The sequence below is a fragment of the Argentina silus genome (genome assembly GCF_951799395.1).
Source record: "Argentina silus genome assembly, chromosome: Y".
NCBI lineage: Eukaryota > Metazoa > Chordata > Actinopteri > Argentiniformes > Argentinidae > Argentina > Argentina silus.
In genome coordinates this window covers 10,885,176-10,908,900 of record NC_139654.1, presented here as the reverse complement: position 1 = coordinate 10,908,900, position 23,725 = coordinate 10,885,176, and the positions used below count along the sequence as shown (strand labels likewise).

The following is a 23,725-nucleotide window of genomic DNA, read 5'->3' as shown; positions in this document are numbered from 1 at the left end:
GTTAAAGGCTTATTGTCAGAATGATGTGGAGATTTTAGCCGAAGGTGCCACCAATTTCCGCGATGAATTTATAAAGACAACTCGATGCGACCCTTTTGAGAGCGTGACAATTGCGTCAGCTGCTTTAGCTGTTTTTCAAACCAACTTCTTAATCGAAAACACAATCGCATTACCCGATGCTAACAACTACAGACGACAATTCAAGGCATATTCCCATGCTTCGATACAGTGGCTTGAGTATCTAGCGTCTTCACGCGGCATTGACATTGAACATGCATTAACACCGCAAGGTGAACGTTGTTTTGGTCCTCTTCATGTCGATGGATTTGCCGTGATAAAGGGTGTGAAAACAGCATTAGAATTCTATGGCTGTTATTTTCATGGTTGTCCGACTTGTTATAACCCTCATGACATATCACCGCTTACAGGATTAGAGTTTGGGGTGATGTACTCTGACACCATGAAAAGGCTAACTCGGTTAGAAACAGAGTTTAAGCTGAAAACAGAGGTTATATGGGAACATACATGGAATTCGATATACCAGGAGCCGAGCCCTTTAAATCCCCGGGCCGCGCTATTCGGAGGAAGAACAGAGGCCATATGCTTAAGGCATATTGTTGAACAGGGTCAGACCATTCAATATGTCGATTTTACCAGCTTATATCCGTACTGTAATGCAGAGTTTGAATATCCAATTGGCCACCCGGTTATAATCAGAAAAGATTTTAAACCGGTTGAAAATTACTATGGCTTCATACATGCTAAAGTTCACCCGCCGAGGCGTTTGTTTTTCCCTGTGCTACCTATGAAAAATGACGAAGGTAAACTGCTTTTTACACTCTGTCGAACATGTGGGATTGAGAATAATCAAGCAACGGCGTGCATGCACTCACAGGAAGAGAGAGCGCTTCAAGGTGTATGGGTTAGTATTGAGTTAATAGAAGCACAAAAAAGAGGCTACATTATAGCTGAAATTTATGAGGTCTGGCAATTTGAACAGAGATCCGATAAATTGTTTAAAGATTACATCTACACATTCCTTAAGCAGAAGCAGGAGGCCTCTGGGTATCCTGATGAGGTTACAGACGAGGTTAGTAAACAGGCTTACATAAACGATTATATAGAGAACCAAGGTATCCAACTTGACCCTCATAAAATTGAGTACAACGCAGCCAAGCGTCAGATCGCAAAACTTTTACTTAATTCCCTCTGGGGAAAAATGGCTCAAAGATCTAATCAACTTACAACCAGCATAGTGAAAGAACCCAGAGAGTTTTTTCAGTACCTCTTTAGCAGTAAGTATGATATAAGCCAGTTCCATTTCATAAATAATGATGTTGCAATCATTCAATGGCGTCATAATTCCAGGTGTGTCTTACCACCCCGGTGAATCAAATATTTTTTTAGCTGCGTTTACGACAGCATATGCGAGAGGTGAATTATACAAACAGTTACATTTATTGCAAGAGCGAGTCCTATACTATGACACCGACTCAATCGTTTACCTCTCTACCCCTGAGGATCTTTATACCCCTCCGACAGGCAATTATTTAGGTGATTTGACATCGGAATTAGCGGCTGATGATTATATTTGTGCGTGGACAGCAGCGGGGCCAAAATCCTACGGCTTTCTCATCCAGCAAGGAAAGGTGTGTTTGAAAGTCAAAGGTTTTATCCAGAATTATGAAAATTGTAAAAAACTTAACTTTAATAATTTGACTGATCTGGTAGAAGACTATATTATAGATCCTAACACGCGACGCGAGATCCCTGCCCGTTACAATAGAATTAAACGTGATATCAAAGCTTTTTCGCTCACTAATAAACAACAAGTGATCAACTTTTCAGTTGTTTTTGATAAGAGACGCCTTCTCCCCTCAGGTAGAACACTGCCGTTTGGTTACTGAGTTGTTATCACCTGTTATTACCTAGGTTCACAATAGACTGTGTTCACAATATTACCGGGTGTTTTCTATAGTTCTGTAGGAACATTATTTGAAAAAATGTATTCTACAATGTATCCTAATGGTGTTTTATTGTATTTGAAAAATGTATTCTACAATGTATTCTACGATGTATCTGTAGTTAATAAACTTAGATGAAGAAAGGAAGCCGCAGAGGTCCGGATGAGTCAGTTTAATCGTCTTTAATTAATCATAACTTCATCGTTACAATCCACGGCCAGATGTGGGGGTTCCTATACAGTCAATGATGTCCCCTCTTCCTAGTCTAGCCGTTCAGTCTTATATACAGAACAGCATGCTTTATCTTCCAGATTTGGGCATTGAGCATGGAATCCCTAGGCGCGTTACTCTAAACATTTTCAACCTATACTATGGTGATGTTCATAGCCTTAACCAAATAAGGCTATACCCGAACAGGGGCCCGGAGCAGGGGTTTTAGGGGTGCCCAGAGAATCTGAAAGGGGGGTGTCAGCTGGTAGTGTCTAAGCCGGAAGAAGATCCAACAGTTTGGGTAAAAGTTAATGGTCATTCATTAGAAATGATGGTTGATTTTGGAGCATCATTTACCTGTATCTAGCCACAAGACACTATACACTCCAATAAAGTTGAGACGCAAGGTCAACTTATCACGAGACACAAGCTTGAGGAGCACATGCCATCAAAGCTGTAGAGTCCTACTTGCATATTAGACTATACTTTTGAGCTATTGACCAATACAACTATTTTCGATTGCTACATTCCTAGCGCTAATAGATTATACACCTATCATGGCCTCCATCACCCAGTCGTCTGACCCTGAGATCCCAGACAACCACAAAGAGAGCTGGATAATTCTGTATCTATTCGTCTGGAGGATTTTGTGTCAAATCGCAGGATCTGTGAAGCCGAGCCTGTGGTGGAACGGAGTAAGGCCCTCCTTTATGACCCAGCAGCAGGAGCAGCCATTCTAGCTAGCTACTTTACTAGCTAGCTGTCAACGACAGCTCTCCGGCTAACTAGCATTAGCTAGTGGTGACACCAACGGGATTGCGAGGGAGAAACATATTGGCAGCGTTTCGTACAAAGGCAACAATACTCTCTCTTAAACTCAATACCTTAAGGACTCCTGTCACAGATATGGCTGCAATAATAAAGGAAATTGTCAGCCAAAACAAAAGGAGATACCAGGAAGATGGGTTTGACTTGGACTTGACCTATATTTATCCGAATATAATTGCTATGGGCTTTCCTGCAGAAAGACTTGAGGGTGTCTACAGAAACAATATAGACGATGTAGTATGGTTTCTGGACTCAAAACACAAAAATCATTACAAGATATATAATCTTTGCGCCAAGCGACATTACGACACCGCGAAGTTTAACTGCAGAGTTGCACAGTACCCCTTTGAAGACCACAACCCGCCTCAGCTGCAGCTAATCAAGCCATTCTGTGAAGACCTGGACCAGTGGCTAAGCGAGGATGACCATCATGTGGCAGCCATCCACTGCAAGGCAGGGAAGGGCCGCACCGGCGTCATGATCTGCGCCTATCTCCTCCACCGAGGGAAGTTCCTGGAGGCACAGGAAGCACTTGACTTCTACGGGGAAGTGCGGACAAGAGACAAGAAGGGAGTCACAATCCCAAGCCAGCGACGCTATGTGTACTACTACAGCTACCTTCTGAAGAACCAGCTAGAGTACAAGCCCATCGCTCTGCTCTTTCACAAAATGGTGTTTGAGACGCTCCCCATGTTTAGTGGAGGCACCTGCAGGGACAGTACCATTAAAAACAGGAGTGACCCGATTCCTCAGGGCTTCAAGAAAGGGAATTGGCATTGGGATCCGCAGTTTGTGGTTTATCAACTAAAAGTCAAAGATCCATACGTCCAACCCAGTGCACACAAGGCGAGAGGACAAGCGTATGTACTTTGAGTTCCCCCAGCCACTGCCTGTCTGTGAAGACATCAAAGTGGAGTTCTTCCACAAGCAGAACAAGATGATGAAAAAGGACACAAGGCCTCTCAGAAGACTTGATTGCAATATTGCCAGGAACGTGTAGTTTATTTAGGACAATCCATAGCACACTGGACACTGTTGTGACGACGAAGCTCCAACTTGGAAAAGACGACGATTTCTAGCAGCACTGAAATAGTTGACGATAGTTAGCTACAGTAGCTCTGACAAATCATTTGAGGAGTAACAAGTGTTGCCATTCAGAACTTTGACTTTAAGTTTAGCAATAGTGAATGTTTCAAAGTTAAATCTAACTTTTTTAAGTAGGCTATATGTTGCTCGTCTTGAGACATAGAAAGAGAATACTTTGCGAAACTTAGCTAAACATATTTTGATTCACTTTTAGCTGAATCCGCTCAGGAGCACGACTGAGATGGGGTAAGGAAACAGCCCATCACCAACCTACCAGGATGGCAGAACCAAGACTTGAGAATTCCCATCACCTGAAAACTTCAGATACCACATCAGGTGGGAACGGAACAATTTTTGAGCATCCCCCAGCCAACGGGAGCTTCATCTTTTGGTGACACACGAAGTGGAGTTAGAGGAGAAAATGACTCCCAAAGACTTGATCATGATGCAAGAGGATGCAAGTGCACTGGATAAGAACTTGTGGCTTGCCAGAGGAGCGAGTCAGGATGCTACAGGCCTCTGGAGGAACCATGAGGGTTTGATAGTAGCACCTCCTAACTTGCTAGGACTATTGATACATGACGCTCATGGGCTTGCCCATGTAGCGAGGGGGGAAGTGAGAAGGAAAATGACAAAAGAATACGGATTTTGGGCACCATATCTACTAGAACAAATTGACCATGTCATAGGTAGATGCACAATCTGTTTGAAAAACAATATTAGAAGAGGAGTATTAACTCCTCCAGGACACATCCCACCACCAAATGGGCCAATGAAAGAACTAGTCCTCGACTACGTGGATATGATTCGCCCGGTAGGAGGCAAAAGATATTGTTCGTTGTTGTCGATAGATTTGTTGTCGATAGATTTAGCAGATGGGTAGAAGCATGCCCAACCAAAAGAAAAGATGCACAGTCAGTTGCTAAATTTTTATGTCGTGAGGTGATACCACAGCAGGGGGAGCGTCTCAAACACCATTTTGTGAAAGAGCAGAGCGATGGGCTTGTACTCTAGCTGGTTCTTCAGAAGGTAGCTGTAGTAGTACACATAGCGTCGCTGGCTTGGGATTGTGACTCCCTTCTTGTCTCTTGTCCGCACTTCCCCGTAGAAGTCAAGTGCTTCCTGTGCCTCCAGGAACTTCCCTCGGTGGAGGAGATAGGCGCAGATCATGACGCCGGTGCGGCCCTTCCCTGCCTTGCAGTGGATGGCTGCCACATGATGGTCATCCTCGCTTAGCCACTGGTCCAGGTCTTCACAGAATGGCTTGATTAGCTGCAGCTGAGGCGGGTTGTGGTCTTCAAAGGGGTACTGTGCAACTCTGCAGTTAAACTTCGCGGTGTCGTAATGTCGCTTGGCGCAAAGATTATATATCTTGTAATGATTTTTGTGTTTTGAGTCCAGAAACCATACTACATCGTCTATATTGTTTCTGTAGACACCCTCAAGTCTTTCTGCAGGAAAGCCCATAGCAATTATATTCGGATAAATATAGGTCAAGTCCAAGTCAAACCCATCTTCCTGGTATCTCCTTTTGTTTTGGCTGACAATTTCCTTTATTATTGCAGCCATATCTGTGACAGGAGTCCTTAAGGTATTGAGTTTAAGAGAGAGTATTGTTGCCTTTGTACGAAACGCTGCCAATATGTTTCTCCCTCGCAATCCCGTTGGTGTCACCACTAGCTAATGCTAGTTAGCCGGAGAGCTGTCGTTGACAGCTAGCTAGTAAAGTAGCTAGCTAGAATGGCTGCTCCTGCTGCTGGGTCATAAAGGAGGGCCTTACTCCGTTCCACCACAGGCTCGGCTTCACAGATCCTGCGATTTGACACAAAATCCTCCAGACGAATAGATACAGAATTATCCAGCTCTCTTTGTGGTTGTCTGGGATCTCAGGGTCAGACGACTGGGTGATGGAGGCCATGATAGGTGTATAATCTATTAGCGCTAGGAATGTAGCAATCGAAAATAGTTGTATTGGTCAATAGCTCAAAAGTATAGTCTAATATGCAAGTAGGACTCTACAGCTTTGATGGCATGTGCTCCTCAAGCTTGTGTCTCGTGATAAGTTGACCTTGCGTCTCAACTTTATTGGAGTGTATAGTGTCTTGTGGCTAGATACAGGTAAATGATGCTCCAAAATCAACCATCATTTCTAATGAATGACCATTAACTTTTACCCAAACTGTTGGATCTTCTTCCGGCTTAGACACTACCAGCTGACACCCCCCTTTCAGATTCTCTGGGCACCCCTAAAACCCCTGCTCCGGGCCCCTGTTCGGGTATAGCCTTATTTGGTTAAGGCTATGAACATCACCATAGTATAGGTTGAAAATGTTTAGAGTAACGCGCCTAGGGATTCCATGCTCAATGCCCAAATCTGGAAGATAAAGCATGCTGTTCTGTATATAAGACTGAACGGCTAGACTAGGAAGAGGGGACATCATTGACTGTATAGGAACCCCCACATCTGGCCGTGGATTGTAACGATGAAGTTATGATTAATTAAAGACGATTAAACTGACTCATCCGGACCTCTGCGGCTTCCTTTCTTCATCTAAGTTTATTAACTACAGATACATCGTAGAATACATTGTAGAATACATTTTTCAAATACAATAAAACACCATTAGGATACATTGTAGAATACATTTTTTCAAATAATGTTCCTACAGAACTATAGAAAACACCCGGTAATATTGTGAACACAGTCTATTGTGAACCTAGGTAATAACAGGTGATAACAACTCAGTAACCAAACGGCAGTGTTCTACCTGAGGGGAGAAGGCGTCTCTTATCAAAAACAACTGAAAAGTTGATCACTTGTTGTTTATTAGTGAGCGAAAAAGCTTTGATATCACGTTTAATTCTATTGTAACGGGCAGGGATCTCGCGTCGCGTGTTAGGATCTATAATATAGTCTTCTACCAGATCAGTCAAATTATTAAAGTTAAGTTTTTTACAATTTTCATAATTCTGGATAAAACCTTTGACTTTCAAACACACCTTTCCTTGCTGGATGAGAAAGCCGTAGGATTTTGGCCCCGCTGCTGTCCACGCACAAATATAATCATCAGCCGCTAATTCCGATGTCAAATCACCTAAATAATTGCCTGTCGGAGGGGTATAAAGATCCTCAGGGGTAGAGAGGTAAACGATTGAGTCGGTGTCATAGTATAGGACTCGCTCTTGCAATAAATGTAACTGTTTGTATAATTCACCTCTCGCATATGCTGTCGTAAACGCAGCTAAAAAAATATTTGATTCACCGGGGTGGTAAGACACACCTGGAATTATGACGCCATTGAATGATTGCAACATCATTATTTATGAAATGGAACTGGCTTATATCATACTTACTGCTAAAGAGGTACTGAAAAAACTCTCTGGGTTCTTTCACTATGCTGGTTGTAAGTTGATTAGATCTTTGAGCCATTTTTCCCCAGAGGGAATTAAGTAAAAGTTTTGCGATCTGACGCTTGGCTGCGTTGTACTCAATTTTATGAGGGTCAAGTTGGATACCTTGGTTCTCTATATAATCGTTTATGTAAGCCTGTTTACTAACCTCGTCTGTAACCTCATCAGGATACCCAGAGGCCTCCTGCTTCTGCTTAAGGAATGTGTAGATGTAATCTTTAAACAATTTATCGGATCTCTGTTCAAATTGCCAGACCTCATAAATTTCAGCTATAATGTAGCCTCTTTTTTGTGCTTCTATTAACTCAATACTAACCCATACACCTTGAAGCGCTCTCTCTTCCTGTGAGTGCATGCACGCCGTTGCTTGATTATTCTCAATCCCACATGTTCGACAGAGTGTAAAAAGCAGTTTACCTTCGTCATTTTTCATAGGTAGCACAGGGAAAAACAAACGCCTCGGCGGGTGAACTTTAGCATGTATGAAGCCATAGTAATTTTCAACCGGTTTAAAATCTTTTCTGATTATAACCGGGTGGCCAATTGGATATTCAAACTCTGCATTACAGTACGGATATAAGCTGGTAAAATCGACATATTGAATGGTCTGACCCTGTTCAACAATATGCCTTAAGCATATGGCCTCTGTTCTTCCTCCGAATAGCGCGGCCCGGGGATTTAAAGGGCTCGGCTCCTGGTATATCGAATTCCATGTATGTTCCCATATAACCTCTGTTTTCAGCTTAAACTCTGTTTCTAACCGAGTTAGCCTTTTCATGGTGTCAGAGTACATCACCCCAAACTCTAATCCTGTAAGCGGTGATATGTCATGAGGGTTATAACAAGTCGGACAACCATGAAAATAACAGCCATAGAATTCTAATGCTGTTTTCACACCCTTTATCACGGCAAATCCATCGACATGAAGAGGACCAAAACAACGTTCACCTTGCGGTGTTAATGCATGTTCAATGTCAATGCCGCGTGAAGACGCTAGATACTCAAGCCACTGTATCGAAGCATGGGAATATGCCTTGAATTGTCGTCTGTAGTTGTTAGCATCGGGTAATGCGATTGTGTTTTCGATTAAGAAGTTGGTTTGAAAAACAGCTAAAGCAGCTGACGCAATTGTCACGCTCTCAAAAGGGTCGCATCGAGTTGTCTTTATAAATTCATCGCGGAAATTGGTGGCACCTTCGGCTAAAATCTCCACATCATTCTGACAATAAGCCTTTAACTCGGTTAAAAAGTCAAATTCCTGATCTTTTACTGTGTTATACCACTTAAAGAAACTGTTTCTCTGCTCTACAGACATCTCATCACACCCGTACATTTCAGCAGCAGGGTACCGACCTTTGTAGTTATTTAACATGTTTGAATAATCGGTCATTTTATGAGGGAAATATCCCTTTTTTGCTTCCGTTTTACATCCGAGCGCTTTTGGAAACTGTCTTAAGGGGATGGGGATGAAGGAATATGTGTCAATGAATTTGAGCCGGAATTGTCTATCTATAATGAGTATGATTTTACTCCCTTGGGCTATGACGAACGGTGTTATCCCCTGTTTTACATAAGCATCTAAAATTAGATAACTGTCATAACCTTTGCTATAATGTGCTAAGAACACTGTGCCTTTGAATTTTTTTTGACGGTAATACGTTAAAAACTCTAGAGCACAATCAGGGCCCTGTGCACCCCATCTATCCCCTTGCAAGGATTGTGTAGCCACATAGACAGGGATATGTGTTCCTGTTGTCTGGCTTGATTCAAAATCATAAAATACCAGCTTCTGATTAATCTCCTCCTCTGCTACACGAGGTTTAGGTTGCATGTAACATTGATGAATATCTACGCACTCAGACACTTCTTCAGAAGTCTGAACAGATGATGAAGGTGGCGGTTTAGCGGTCTGAAGGGGTTGTTTACAGATGTTACAAACTTGAATTATACAGACATGGGGTTTAGAGTCTGTGAGGTTTATACGGTATGTAAATCCACATTTAAGGCATTTTTTATTTATTTGACAATTGCTCGCCATCTTTTCAGCTTTGGGATGAATTCCAGGATGTGACCCTTCAATCTTTCGAATTCTGATGAATAGATTCTCAGAAGATTCTCAGATTCTTTTTCGAAAGTGTATATGTCCACATAGGGGAATGCACCTCCTGATGCAAACTCTACACGCACTACACGACCGGCGTCCAATTCCCACATCATACTTGTAGACGACATTTTAGACACTGTCATATAGTGACAACTACTACAGATCTCACACAGGGTCATATATATACACCTTTTGCCCGGGAAACACGTGATCTTATCAGTGACACGCCCGCGACATGTGTTTTTTTAATTCTCCATTTTATTCTTCATTATTGAACACTTATTTTTATTCTTCATTATTGAACACATTACTACCACTAGAGTAGCAGCCTAACCATTTTTTAATTGCCTTTTTTTTTAATTGCACATTTTAACCCTCAGTATTGAGCTTTTATTTTAAGCCTCATATGCAATAAACGTTTATAGTATGCGTGTCTAGATGTATGTATGCGGCATGAAGTCATCACGACACATCACACAGCCCTTGGTTGGTCTTCAGTCAGTTCAGGGCCCCTGGGTTCCTAGAAAGAGAAAAGGCCCCTAATCCAACCGTTCTAACGGTTCTATATCCTATGGGGGTGACCACATCCTCAAAAAACTGTCAAGTTCCTAAATCTAATTTCACAAACAGCAGAACACCTTGGCCTCTCACCAACGTCTCATTGTGCAAGCATCAACACCCACCACATCCGCCCAAAGGGGCGGGACTTATCATTTTCAAGTATTATTTTTGATGATTAAATTCATGTGACGTCATCACCTTTTGACAGAAGGTGAATAGTATATTCTCTTTCATAATATCAGGGATCTGACCTACTGTGCGTCTGAGTTCTTTGTTCTCCTTTTGTTGTTTCGTTTAGTTGCGCTATCACACAGATCTTCTTTGTACTATCTCATCTGCTGGAGATGATGTTATTTTTGTCTGCGTAAAGCTTTGTTCTCCTGTTCTACTTCTTGGGTGGGACTCCATCTGTCCACCACTGTCCAACGGTGAAGGTTGTTGCACTGGCTGATTGGCGGGGTGGGCCCTTGGGGGTCCTCATCATAGTCTTCATCAGGCTCAGGGTCGGGAGTGTGTTGTCTGGTGGGTGACAAACGTCTAATGTACCCGTGAGGTCATAGTCCGTCAGGTAACTTGGGAGATGTGTTTCTCTTCTCAGTCGGACTACTTCTTATCTAAAACCCTTGAACGTGCTGTCTCTAACCAACTGTCTCACTATCTCCTTCAGAACAACCTCCTTGACCCTCATCAATCCAGCTTTAAGGCTGGGCACCGGGAACAGGATGCCGAACAGGATGCTGTTCAGTCACAGCTTTTCACTGTCTTGACGCCCCGGCGGTGGAACGAGCTTTCAGGACTGCAGAGTCACTACCTATCTTCCACCATAGACTGAAGATCTCATCAGTCAAGGCTACATCTTGACTGTCCCTCCTAAAGACCTCTTCACTCCTCACTATCCCTCTGTACAGTTCCTCTACTGTTAATAATAAATAAAAATAAATAAAAAAAGTAATCCTTTCTTCTTCTAACATTTTCTTATGATGACTGATGTATAAATGATTCACTTACTTTAGACAAATGTACTTGTTGTAAGTCGCTTTGGATAAAAGTGTCTGCTAAATGTCAAAAATGTCAAATGTACACTATGGTCTCTTCCACGTGCTCAGGTCTATGGTCTGGATTGCTGGAGAACATACTGTATTTGCTGCAGTAATCCCGATATCCGGCTCAAAGGACCAATTTCTAATGATGGATTAAACTTGAATTGAAATGAGCTATGCTCCTGGTTTGGTGGGGTGAATCGCCGCAGGGTGTCTGGTTAGGGACGAGGCACAGTCTATTTGAGGGGCACAGTCTATTTGAGGGTCTTTAATGAAAGGGTTCACCACCAGCCAACGCACTCCAGATCAGTCCACTTGTTATTATGGTTGTGATTAGTTAGATGCATGTACTAATAACAATGAACTGCATCCATAAATTAAGAATAAACTCTGACACAACTTCGGAGACGTCAGCTTCTTCTTCTTCTGCATCCACTTTCTCTCTGACAAAGCGGGAGTGGAGGGAATAGTTTGTGATTTGGTGGGATATGATAGGGGACTAACGGGTAAGGTAGATTGAAGGTGGTGCGAATGGGATTAACCATCTAAAGGGGGAAAAAGGGAGGGCCTTTTCCACACAGGCAGACAGACAGGCAGGCAAACAGACAGACATCACAGGTGAATGACAGATGACAAATGTGGAATCTGGGTCAAGCCTGTGTGTGTGTGTGTGTGTGTGTACGTGTGTGTGTATCATGTGAATAGAAGGCCATGGACAGAGGTGCAAAGTCATGTGCTGTGCCCTGCTCGCCCATTCTCTACGCTCCTCTGACGATAACATTTTTAGGAAGATTATTTTTCTTGAGTGGCCTTACGGACAGTGTTTACACCCCTCCTCCACATTGCTTACAGTGACTCTAGCTAGAGGCTTCAGACTTGGAGGATACAGTGAAACATCCTGGCTATAGAGAGTCTCCCCTATGCCAAGAACCAGGTCTGAGGGGGAGAGAAGATGGTGATATCAAGCTCCAACTGTCAAACAAATTCTTAACTAAAAAACAAAGACTGTATACATGTACTGTAACTACAATATATTGACATGGTTTGGGACGTGCATGCGCGCGCACACACACACACACACACAATGTGGTGGATGTCTAGGATTTACCACTCTGTACTTCAGCTCTTCGGAGGTGAGATTCAAGAAATAAAGTCCTGAGTAGCCACAATATCTGAGTCCAGTATTTATTGCTTGCAAACAAGAGACAGGAGCCTAACAGCAGCCCAGCGTAAATCCGGGGGACTGTTTAGCGCAAGTCTGAAGAGGCGATTATCAGGGTTGTCTTTTATACAGATTAAACATAATGGTAGGTGCCGCCAAGGCTATCACCGACAAGCTTGTGCTTACGTGAGAGGGGGCGGGAGAGAATGAACAATGGGGAGACTTTCTTACTGATCAATCGGCGTTCAACACTTCACACTTATCCACCTTCCTGTCGGCAAGATGGGTCTGTTCCTTTGTTCTTGCTCTCCCCCCACTACTCCCTCCGAAACCACCACTATCCATATTGTAATCATCCGCCGTTTCTCAAAACAATGTGTGACACCCTCCGGGGCGTGAGGGAGCGTCACTGAACCAAACACAGTAAAAGACGAGAGTTCCGCACCAGGATCCAAATTAATTAACTTTATTTGGGAGTCAGGGAGGGGAGAAGGGAGGTGATAGGGGAAGGGAGAATCGGGAGTCAATGCGTCCGCTGGGCTGTCAATCCGTCGTCAGTGGTCAAGCGCTGGATTCGGTACACGGGCTCGGGTAGTCATACGATCCAGGATGAGGCGGTCGGGAGGGTAGTCGGGCAGGCGAAGTTCGGTACACAGGCGGGCTCTCAGACGGTCAGGGGGTCGGACTTTCCACGGGGTTCTCCTACACAAATGGGTCATACACAGCGCTGTTAAATCTCTTCTTCTCACTCTTCATCACCTTACTACCACCTTGTTTCACCAAAGTTACTTCCCCCCATTGTTTGTCTGAGTCCTCCTTTTATGCTGCCTCCACTCGCGCTGATCTGTTTCAGCTGCGCTCCGCTGATTGCGTTCTCCTGCGGAACTCCATATATGGGCATGCCACAGATCTTGCGCAGGGAGAGAGGGAGAGAGGCGACAGCAGAGACATAGCGGGGCGAGATATACACCCCATTTATTACCATTCCACATTCCCGTGCGCCCTCATTCGCACGGTGGGCGTCACAAATGGCTATAGAACTTTAGAGGTGTGGCAAGAGAAAATGTAATCAAAGTATTCACACAAGTTGTATCAGTCATACGAAAGTGCATATCCTTCAAACTGTTCTATCAATGTATTTTCCATAACAACACACACACACACACACACACACACACACACACACACACACACACACACACACACCAATTTCCTTCCTAATGTGACTCTCGAGAACGCTTGATTACTTGTATTGTGCGGTGTGTGTAGTAGGAGGCATCATTGAGCATGGTGGATATGTTTACAGTGTGCTTACAAACATTGCCGCCTGATTAATTATGTGAAGAGTAGCTTATGAGTTGTTGTTTCCATTTGGATATAATGTTTCTCAGTTGATTCTACGTATTTCAGCAGTAGGCTACTGTATATGGACACAGAGCGCTCAGAAAGCAAAGAGCGCAGTTTGTGACATTAATTTTCTGCTCTGGCACTGAATGTACAGTATTTCAGATGATTTAAATGATGAATCAGTCAAAAGAAGTTACATGCCATGTGCAAGGACGAGAATAAAACAAATAAACAGCTCTGATCACAAGAGCGTTGCATATACAGTATTTGTCAGTATGTCAATCTGATCTGATCACCCTCGCATTTTGGCTATTTGTCCAGAGCATGTTGTCAGAAGATGTCTGTCTGCCCCCCCCCCTCTACCCAGCCAAAATGTTGCCCATGAACTGTTAAACATGAGAGCTTTTTTTGGCTGTGTGTGACATTCTAAATAATAACATGTACTGTATTAAATACATCTGAATATAATTTGTGCATATGCCGTGTGCAGCATTCCAAACATTGACACTTCTCAAAGTGGTAGGCCTGCTATTCAGGCGGAGCAACTGATGTTTGTGATATATTGAATGGTAAAGATATGTTTAAAAGACAATAGTTGTATATGTATCTCCTAATAACCAGCAGGCAACAGCAATTATTCTAAAATGTATCTTTTAACCGTAAACACAACTATTTAATCTAGATTGTTTAAAGACACTGTGATAAAATATTTGTATTTGATATTCGAGACGTGTGCACTGTGACAAGTCACTAATGAAAACCAAAGTTATTATTATTTGTGAGTTTACTGCACATTGTGTATGACATTTTGATAAAGATGTCAACCTGGGAGGTTGGGCTGTCGGTGAGCGTGTAACCGGCCTGGTCTATGTTGCATGAATTGTCACTGCGTTGTGTATGAGTGTCGCGCCAAGGAACCACAGGACCACGACGGTTGCTGGTTGACTGGGTTTTTATTCTGTTGGTGAATAAAGGAAAGAAATCAGCAACGTAGCTCTCGCTGTTTATCTGTCTGGTCAACAGCTATATCACATTCATCAGAACGCAAGGCGCGAACTCCTATCAATTATCAAAATATTTACAAGACAATTACATGTATGTATGAAATAAAAAATAAATCTGTAGGTGTGCAATATATATCTGTGTCGTATAGTTACTTTAAGTACACTTCTAGTACATTTCAAAATCAATTACAATCAATACGTCAATTCAGATATCTAATATCTGTCACAGTAACCAGCAAAGTATTTTTTAATCAAAAACAATAAATCACAAAATGGACGAATACATTCACTGTATACACAGTAGAACAAGATAACATACCTGTTGGTGAATAAAGGAAAGAAATCAGCAACATAGCTCTCGCTGTTTATCTGTCTGGTCAACAGCTATATCACTACAGAAAACAAAGACCCTGTGAGCGGGAGACCAGCACCACGCTAGCTACACGAGCCTGGCTCGCTAGCTACAACACTAGCCTGGCTAACATTTTCTAGCCGAGTTCTACAAAACGGTTTATTCACACATAAAACTAATAATTAGCAGACAAAGGCACTTCGCCAGCTATATAAAGCTGATATAATCAAAATAAGACTATTCATTAACATATTTGAGACTTTAGCTTATCGTTATGTACATTTTACACGGAGCGTGAGCAAAATATTACCATTCATCAGAACGCAAGGCGCGAACTGAAAAAAGACCTGCGGGAGCACTCGGATGACCTCGTCAAAAGGCTCTTAAAGGGATATCTCCACAAATAAATAAAAATCGCTCCTATATCAATTTCTATGCATGAATAATCATGACAAACGTTACAAATTACTAATCCTAAATTCAGAGGGATTTCTGGTGAAATAAATACAACTTTTGCATACATATGCTACAAGCGCAAGGACTTGTTGATCCTGTCCTAGCAAGAGCCTACTGTATGTCAACGTGCACCACCACAGTAGTGGTACAGTAGTGCAGGCATGTCCAAAGTCCGGCCCGGGGGCCAATCACGGCCCGCGGTCAGATTTCACATGGCCGCAGCTTCTGTTTTATAATGTATTCTTTATGGCCCGCTAGGACTGTCAAACAGAATAAATAAATCTTAAAAGGTTCAAAATGCAATTTCTCCTTTCACCGCATGGTGAACTCTAACTCTATATGGCTCTGTGACCTTGCTGTGAACACTTCTCGCTAGTTTCCGCCAAAGTGAAGCAACTCCAAGCTGCTTTGGCCTCACAACAGCGACTCTTCACGCGGGCCTGTGAGTCAAATGAAAACGTCACCAAAGCAAGCTACGAAGTGGCCATGTTAATCGCCAAATATGGCAAACCTTTCACAGAGGGTACGTTTATCAAAGACTGTGTCATGAAAATGGTGGAGAACATTTGCCCCGAGAAGAAGCAAGAATTTGCTAATGTTTGCCTGGCTCGTAACACTGTGGCACGGAGAATAGAGGACATATCATCAGACAGACATATCATCAGTCCCCCAATCAGAGACAATTGGGGGACAGGGGAGTGACTTTTGATTATTTTTCATTAGCCTGCGATGAAAGCACAGATGCATCTGACACTGCGCAGCTACTGATTTTTTTGAGAGGAGTTGACGATGACATGAACATAACAGAGGAGCTGCTTGACCTCCAAAGCCTTAAAGGCCAAACAAGAGGAACGGATTTATTCGTTTCTGTTTGTACAGCTGTTGACGATATGAAACTACCATGGAGTAAAGTTAGTGGGATTATTACCGATGGTGCGCCTGCCATGGTTGGTGAACGAACTGGATTGTCCACATTGATCTGCAACAAAGTCAGCGAAGAAGGAGGTAACGCTATTATACTCCACTGTATAATTCACCAGCAGGCTCTCTGCGCAAAACATCTCAAATTTGATCATGTTATGAAACCTGTGGTAAAGGCAATCAATTCTATTCGCTCTAAAGCCCTATACCACCGCCAGTTTAAGCAGTGCCTGCTTGACTTCCAGGCTGAATATGGAGATGTAGTATATCACAACGATGTGAGGTGTCTCAGTCAGGGGTCCGCACTGCAGCGATTTTTCTCTCTCAGAGAAGAAATTAGACATTTTTTGGCTGGAAAGGGACAACCGATGCAAGAACTGTCAGATACTGTATGGCTGGCAGATTTGGCTTTTTTGGTTGACATAACGAAGCATCTTAATGCGCTGAACGCTAGCCTCCAAGGACAAGACGCAGTGGTATATGCGCACATTAAGGCCTTTGGAATCAAGCTGTAACTTTTCCAAAGACACTTGTCACAAATGGAACCCTGCACCGCACATTTCCCAGCTTTGCAAGAGGCCCTGGACAGTTTTCTACAGGACAACATCGGTGCGCAAACGAAGAGGTATGCAACAGCCATCGCATCTCTTTCTGTGGAGTTTAACGAACGCTTTTGGGATTTTGCAGCTATTGAAAAGGACATGTTGCTTTTGTCTTCTCCCTTCTCCGTGGACCCCCACAGCTGCAGCTGGAGCTCAATGAGCTGCAGTGTGACAACGAGTGGCGTGGCAGACACCAGCAGCTTTCTCTTGTTGACTTTTACCGGCAGCTGGACAAAGGCAGGTTTCCAGAAATGCGAACATTTGCAAAGAAAATGCTGAGCTTATTCGGCTCTACATATTTGTGTGAGCAGACATTCTCTGTCATGAAGTTAAACAAGAACTGCTTGAGGTCAAGACTAAGTGACTTCCACCTACGTGACATTTTACACATCTCAACCACTGCCCTCAAACCAGACCTGGCCTGTCTACTGAAATCCAGATCTCATTGTCACCCTTCTCATTAGTGTCAGTAAGTTACCTGTTTCTTGGTCAATCTGAAATTCTGAGTGTTTTGAATGGTAACATCTGCCACTATTAACAGTGAAAAGCCCAAAGCACAGTTATAAATATATGCACTTGGACTTATGGCACTTATTGTATTAAACTTTTGAATAGGTTTGCCTGCTGGTGTTATGTACCTGTAGATGTGACACAAAATATTACTTTCTGAATGATCTTGTGAAAGACAAGAGCAAGAGTCATATGTTTTAAACTTAAATGTTAACAGACTTTGCATTACTCATAATAAGTCATGTTTAAAATGAACATGAGGTTAAGATTTTTATCAACTAAATGGAAGTTTAAGGTATTCCATACAGTTTGTTCTATGTTATCTGACTCCAGATGTGTTTTTTTTTTTTTTTTCACGCCTGGGTGGCTTACATTTGGTTCCATTGCAATACAAAAAAAAAGATAATTGTGACAATGAAAATACAATTGTTATAGAACAGTGCATTTGTATGTAACTTTTATTGTTAAAAAAAATGTCCGAAGGGACCATTGGCCCCAGGCATCTTCACATTATCAAATCTGGCCCTCTTTAAAAAAAGTTTGGACACCCCTGTCAGTAGTGAGAAAGAACAACGCAATGTGAGACGGAGTAAGGTAAACACCTCAGCAACTGATATTTGTGATTTCTTCAGGGCTCTCAAGTTTTGAACTGAGTTCAGAGTGAGATTTTGTCGGCGGCAGGGGTGGGGGTTTGGTTGGGGTGGGGACGGGGGTCTGATCTGATAAATGACACATAAATTCATAATAATAAATACAAATATTTATTTAATTCAGCATTTCCTAGTGCAGGTGTTGTTCATTGTAGGTGTTGGTGGCATGTTTTGAGGCCTTCAGCACGGGGGTTGGTGGCTCCCATTTGAAACACTGTGGTTCCAGGCCAGCCATTTTAACTGTCATGATGGGTGATGCCTTCACCTCAGCTCTCCTGGTCTGCAATAGAAACAACTGATTAAATAATCATAAACATTAGATAAGTTTTCATGGTAATATAACCAACAATTTGAAGGAAAATGCAATTCATCAAACATTGCCACCAGCCTTTTGGTTTTCCTGTGCTATGTACCTTGGCCTCTTGTACACTCACTGGTGGTTCCCATTGTGATGAATGGCCATCGGGCTGACCATTCCTTCTTAAAGAAACACCTATAGGTGGCTGCTCCACTTACTCCTCTCTTTTTCCCTGTTTCCAGTGGCTTCTCCACTGTCTCATCTATGGTGTCCTCCACAGTCTCTTCCACTGACTCATCCTCTACTGACACCCTAGCTGCCTCCTCCACCGTGTCCTCCACTGCCTCCACTACTGCCTTCTCCACAGTCTCCTCCTCTGCCCTGGCCACCTTTTTAGGGAGCTGATCCTTCAGAGCGAAGCATGAAAGAATGCTCATTTGCCTCTTCCCTGACATCTTTGGCCTAAGAGAAAAGCATTGTGAATAATGGGTCCTGAACTAAGACTAAAAAACAAGTGCCAGTATAGCTGCTGAAATTAGCAGGGATTCAACTGGCTAGCTAGGCTAGTTCACACACTCTGGTCAAACTGTTAGCTAACATTACTGATTACCAGCTACCTGGACACAATATTCCCCAGCAACGGAAATCAAATGATGAGATGACTTACTGTACTCATAGGATATGGTCTTCTCCCACGTCGATCAGTCTGTAGCTACTTCGGCGAGATGTGAATTAATGCGTGCTGTCCTCTTCTGTAGCTACTTCAGCGAGCGCGTGAATCAATGTCATTGTCCTCGTTGGAATCAGAATGTAACGTTGTTTTAGCGGGAATATCAAAATCTCACCCGGATACAGCAATGCTATTTTTTGATTGGCTGTTCGGTAGCTATAGTCTTTTTATTTGATTAGCTGGTGTGTGGCAGGCGCCTCCTGAACTGTACGGGGAACCCACTTGATTCCTACCTGTTCCACTGTTATAAAAAATAGCGGCGCAACTTGGTGGGCGTTATCCTGGTAATTTCTCTGCGTGAGAAATACAAGGTGTGGCGTGTGAGCGGGTTGAAATGCGTGTGTGCGTGAGACTTGAGAGCTTTGTATATTGATAGGCCGCATGCAGCATTCCAAACATTAACACTTATCAAATACAGAGTGTTAGACTAGGCAAATGCATTGATCACTTAAGGAAGGTTCTGCCAGTGGTCATCGAGCTGGAAGATGGTGCATCGGGAATGTGAAAGAATGTCCTGTGTAACAGTTTACAATCTCTATCCTGTGCATATGACCAATAAACTTTCACTTGACTCTTTATATGACTGTTGTTATAGCCCTCATATACTTGTAATTACAAACTCCAAATATGAACACGTACTGTATTAGGCCTGCCCAATCTGCTCAAATACATTTCAATAGAATTAGGGGGGAGGAGGAGGAGGGGGGAGGGGGTTGGAGAGGTAAAAGAGGCACAGCCTCTCCCTCGAGCCTAGTGGAGTTTCCTAGTTTCCTCCCCCTCCAGTTCCTCCCTCTCTCCCTCTCTATCCCTCTCTCTCTCTCACACACACACCCACCCACAGACAGAGCATCTCTCTCTCACTCAAACAGACACACACTGTGTTGAGACGGACAGAGAGCGAAGCAGGCAGCAGTCACCAGTTAGTCGTCACGTAGGACACAGGGGGCCGCTAGCTGCTGCTGCTCCCTACACTCAACTACAGGAGGAGAAGGGGAGAGTAGCTAGAGAGAGAGAGAGAGAAAGAGAGACAGACAGAGAGGAGAAGGAGAAGGAGACGAGAGAGAGATAAAGAGAGAGAGGAGCAGAGAGAGAGAGTAGATAGAAAGAGAGAAAGTAGATAGATAGAGAGGGAGCAGAGAGAAAGAGAGAGAGTAGATAGTAGATAGAGAGAGAGAGACCTGACTTCTCTGTCCACTGGGAAAAAGGGTACTTTTCCCTACACGTGGATGGAATGCTCTCACTGCTTGGTAAGTGATCCGGAGTGTGTGTTTGTGTGTGTGTGTGTGTGTGTAAAGAGAGAGAGAGAGAGGGGGGGGGGGGGGGTTGTGGCTGTTGTCCTAGCCTGAAAAGACTGTTTATAATACCATACAGTGCTCAAAGCAGGAGGTGTCGTCTTTCAGAGCAGGACTTTCAGAGTAGAGCGAGTCGAAGCGCGTGAACATGAACCCTGTCTGGGCACACACACACCAAAACCCCAGTTCTGTTCTGGCTGGCTTCACGTCAGCCCTGCTCCAGAATTGAGAAGAATGATCGCTAGGATGAGGAGGAGGAGGGGGGGGGGGACTGAGGCAACACCCTATTATGGAACCTAACCTCGCTTGGTGGTGGGTTTCAACAATAGAGACAGGAAATCTAACATTAAGCACTTCTGTGTTGTTGACATGGAAAAAATACATGGAATTTCAACTAGAGTCTGTTAGCAGAGATGATAGCTACTGGAGATATGAGGTAAATCTAATCTAATATCAATGAACAAAAACAACCTGTTCACGTAGGTTGAATTTGGCCTTTCTGTAGCACCGTGTGTGTGTGTGTGTGTGTGTGTGTGTAGGTGTATGTGTATGTGTGTGTGTGTGTGTGTGTGTGTGTGTGTGTGTGTGTGCGTGCATGCTATGGCTGTGTAGAAGTTCTGACTTGGGTGGAGGCTTTTTCACCAAACAGATAATTGTTTTAAAGGGACTGATTAAACTTGAGTGACCACATAGTTGTAGTCTTATATGTCCCATTGAAGTGCAGCCATCTTCTCTTCCACTTCAAAGATATGTGCTGAGAGGTGGTTCAGCTGATGAGTAATAGCCAACTCAACAGTACATCCCTCTGACTAATTGAGGGACGAGTCCCTACAGTATGTTGTCAAAAAACTGTTATTTTGAAAAATAACGGTCTCTCCACCTGAGACCCTGTATGGTACATCTATGGTGAACGTGTGTTTGAAGTCTTACAGGGAAACACTCTCTAATACTCCACATTCCTGACATACTTCAACCTAACCATTGCAACCATGTGTCAGTCAGAGAACCCTGAGTAGTAAACTCCTACATCATGGATACTACACATAGTTGTGTGATAGCCATAGCTCCTTTATTCAAAGTTTGAATTTGCCTAGTTTAAGTTGAAGTTATATGTGTATGGTCATGGGACAGTTTTTATTGTAATTACATATTAAATGACGTAAATGCTATTATTTTCCATAAGGGGAAGTCCTTGTGTCAGTCCTTCATGCCAGGTCCTCATAGCGTTGACGTTAGCCGAGCTATCTGTTGAACACACACAGGTCTGTCTGATAGGCCATCACGTCGTTAGGGGCAACCCACTGTTGTCCACCGCTGCATTGCCTAAAACTGCTGCTGCAATGCTATCTTTTTGTTGTGAGGAATGTTTTTGTACCGACCTCAGCAGCTCTGCGACTGGCTCTGTCGATCTAAAGCCCCTCCATTATGTAGCGTTGCGCTGTGGTCAGCTTTTAACATTCATTCACAAAAGGCTTGGCCCATGGCAGCTGCACGGTTGACAGGGTTTTTAAACATACTCCAGCTCCACTAGCGGTGATTGTAGAGGATGGACTCTGACATGTGAACACAGTGAAAGGGACCGGATCAAAACACGGAGCAGAAGCAAAGGTGTTATGCTTTTATAGGCTGTTCTAGTTAAGCGATGAAGGATCTTAAAAATAACTGATAATGTTGTTTTTCAAATCAAAGGAGTGAAACACATAGGAATGTGTTCACAGGTTTCCTGGGCAGAGATTAAGACAAATCCTGGACTAAATCTCACTTGAAGACTCCAGGCTTAATCTGTGTCCGAGAAAGCAACCCGATAATGACCAGGAAACCAGATTTTTATTTTTTTTAAAACAAGGTGAAAAAAAAAAATATTTAGTGCAGGATGGGACTAGAACCCCCAGAGGGCTTTTACGTTTTTCATCCTTAAACAAACAAAGCTATAACTGTGTGACTTCACTATAACTCTGTGACTTCACTGTAACTGCATTGAGACAAACTGCACATTGAGATTGGAACGGAGATATAATTCCCACATGTACATCATTACAGAACATCCTGTTATTTTCTGTTGACACCTGATATGCCCCATGGTTAGTGTACTTGTCTGAGTCTTGTTTGTGTGTGTGTGTGTGTGTGTGTCTCCCCCATTATATTTCCCTTCCACCCTTACCACTTTCCTGTTTATTGATTATATGGAGAGAGGTAGGTCACAGAAATCCCCCCTATTAGTATCTTTAATAATCTTATGTCCACAAATGCCAATAATTAGTTATCCCTCATAGTATCATATTATGTTGTTGTACCAATAAAAATGTTAATTTCATCATTGTATCTGCTTTGTTTACTGTATGGTGAGGCTCCAGCGAAACGTTCTCACGTCCCCCTCACTCACAGAAGCATATTTTCCAACCTTAAAGCTTAATCTGGGGCAAGGGAAGAGAACAACATGCACCTACATTTGGAGACGACAAAGGGGGAGTCATATACAGCTAAAACACTTGTGTGAAGTCTAACTACAGTAGCCTACAGCAAATGCAAATAGGCATGTCATTGGTTGCATGTGACTACTGACACAAGCTAAATAGGACCCACACTGTTTGGTGAAATAGGACAGAGGGGGGACGATGACCCAGATTGAGAGCATGTGCGTGGTCGTGGTGAAGCTTATAGTGTTATCTATAAGCAAGTCACTTCTTGTTTTTGAACAGGATAGGATAGATCATTTAGCTTGAGGCCAAACTTGTCACGCCTGAGGTTGCTGTCTGGTGACTGTGGCGCCCCCCTCTGGCTATAGGGTCAGTGGCCTCCCAATCTACCCTGAATTGCCACACCTGTGTGTTCTGTCCCCTGTTGGTATAACTAGCCTGTGTGTTCCCCATGTCTTCGTCTGAGATTCTCCCCGTCTGTAGTGAGTACCCTGTCTGTCTGTATCGCTAATCCCTGTGATTCCCGTTCGATTTATTATACCACTTGTTAAGTGTGTACATTATATATACGGAGCTTGTTTTCTCCACCCTTGTTTTACCGTTTGGTCCCCGTGTTTGTTTGTTCCCCACTCCCTACCTTTGCTATATTAAAACCCCCGTTTTAACAAGACTGAACGCTGCTGTCTGAGTATCTCTCCGCACTTGGGTCCACCACACTACCACCCACCCTAACAACTTTCGTTTTCATTTCTGCATGTTGAATGAGAAATCCCCACGTTC

General features: G+C 43.2%; 1 pseudogene across 1 annotated transcript; it reads left to right on the top strand.

Moving 5' to 3' along the window:
* The first annotated feature begins 3,080 nt into the window (after positions 1-3,080).
* LOC310823989 (phosphatidylinositol 3,4,5-trisphosphate 3-phosphatase and dual-specificity protein phosphatase PTEN-like) lies at positions 3,081-4,002 on the top strand (annotated as a pseudogene). The gene has a single exon. The product of its transcript is annotated as a phosphatidylinositol 3,4,5-trisphosphate 3-phosphatase and dual-specificity protein phosphatase PTEN-like (transcript).
* The last annotated feature ends 19,723 nt before the right edge of the window (positions 4,003-23,725 follow it).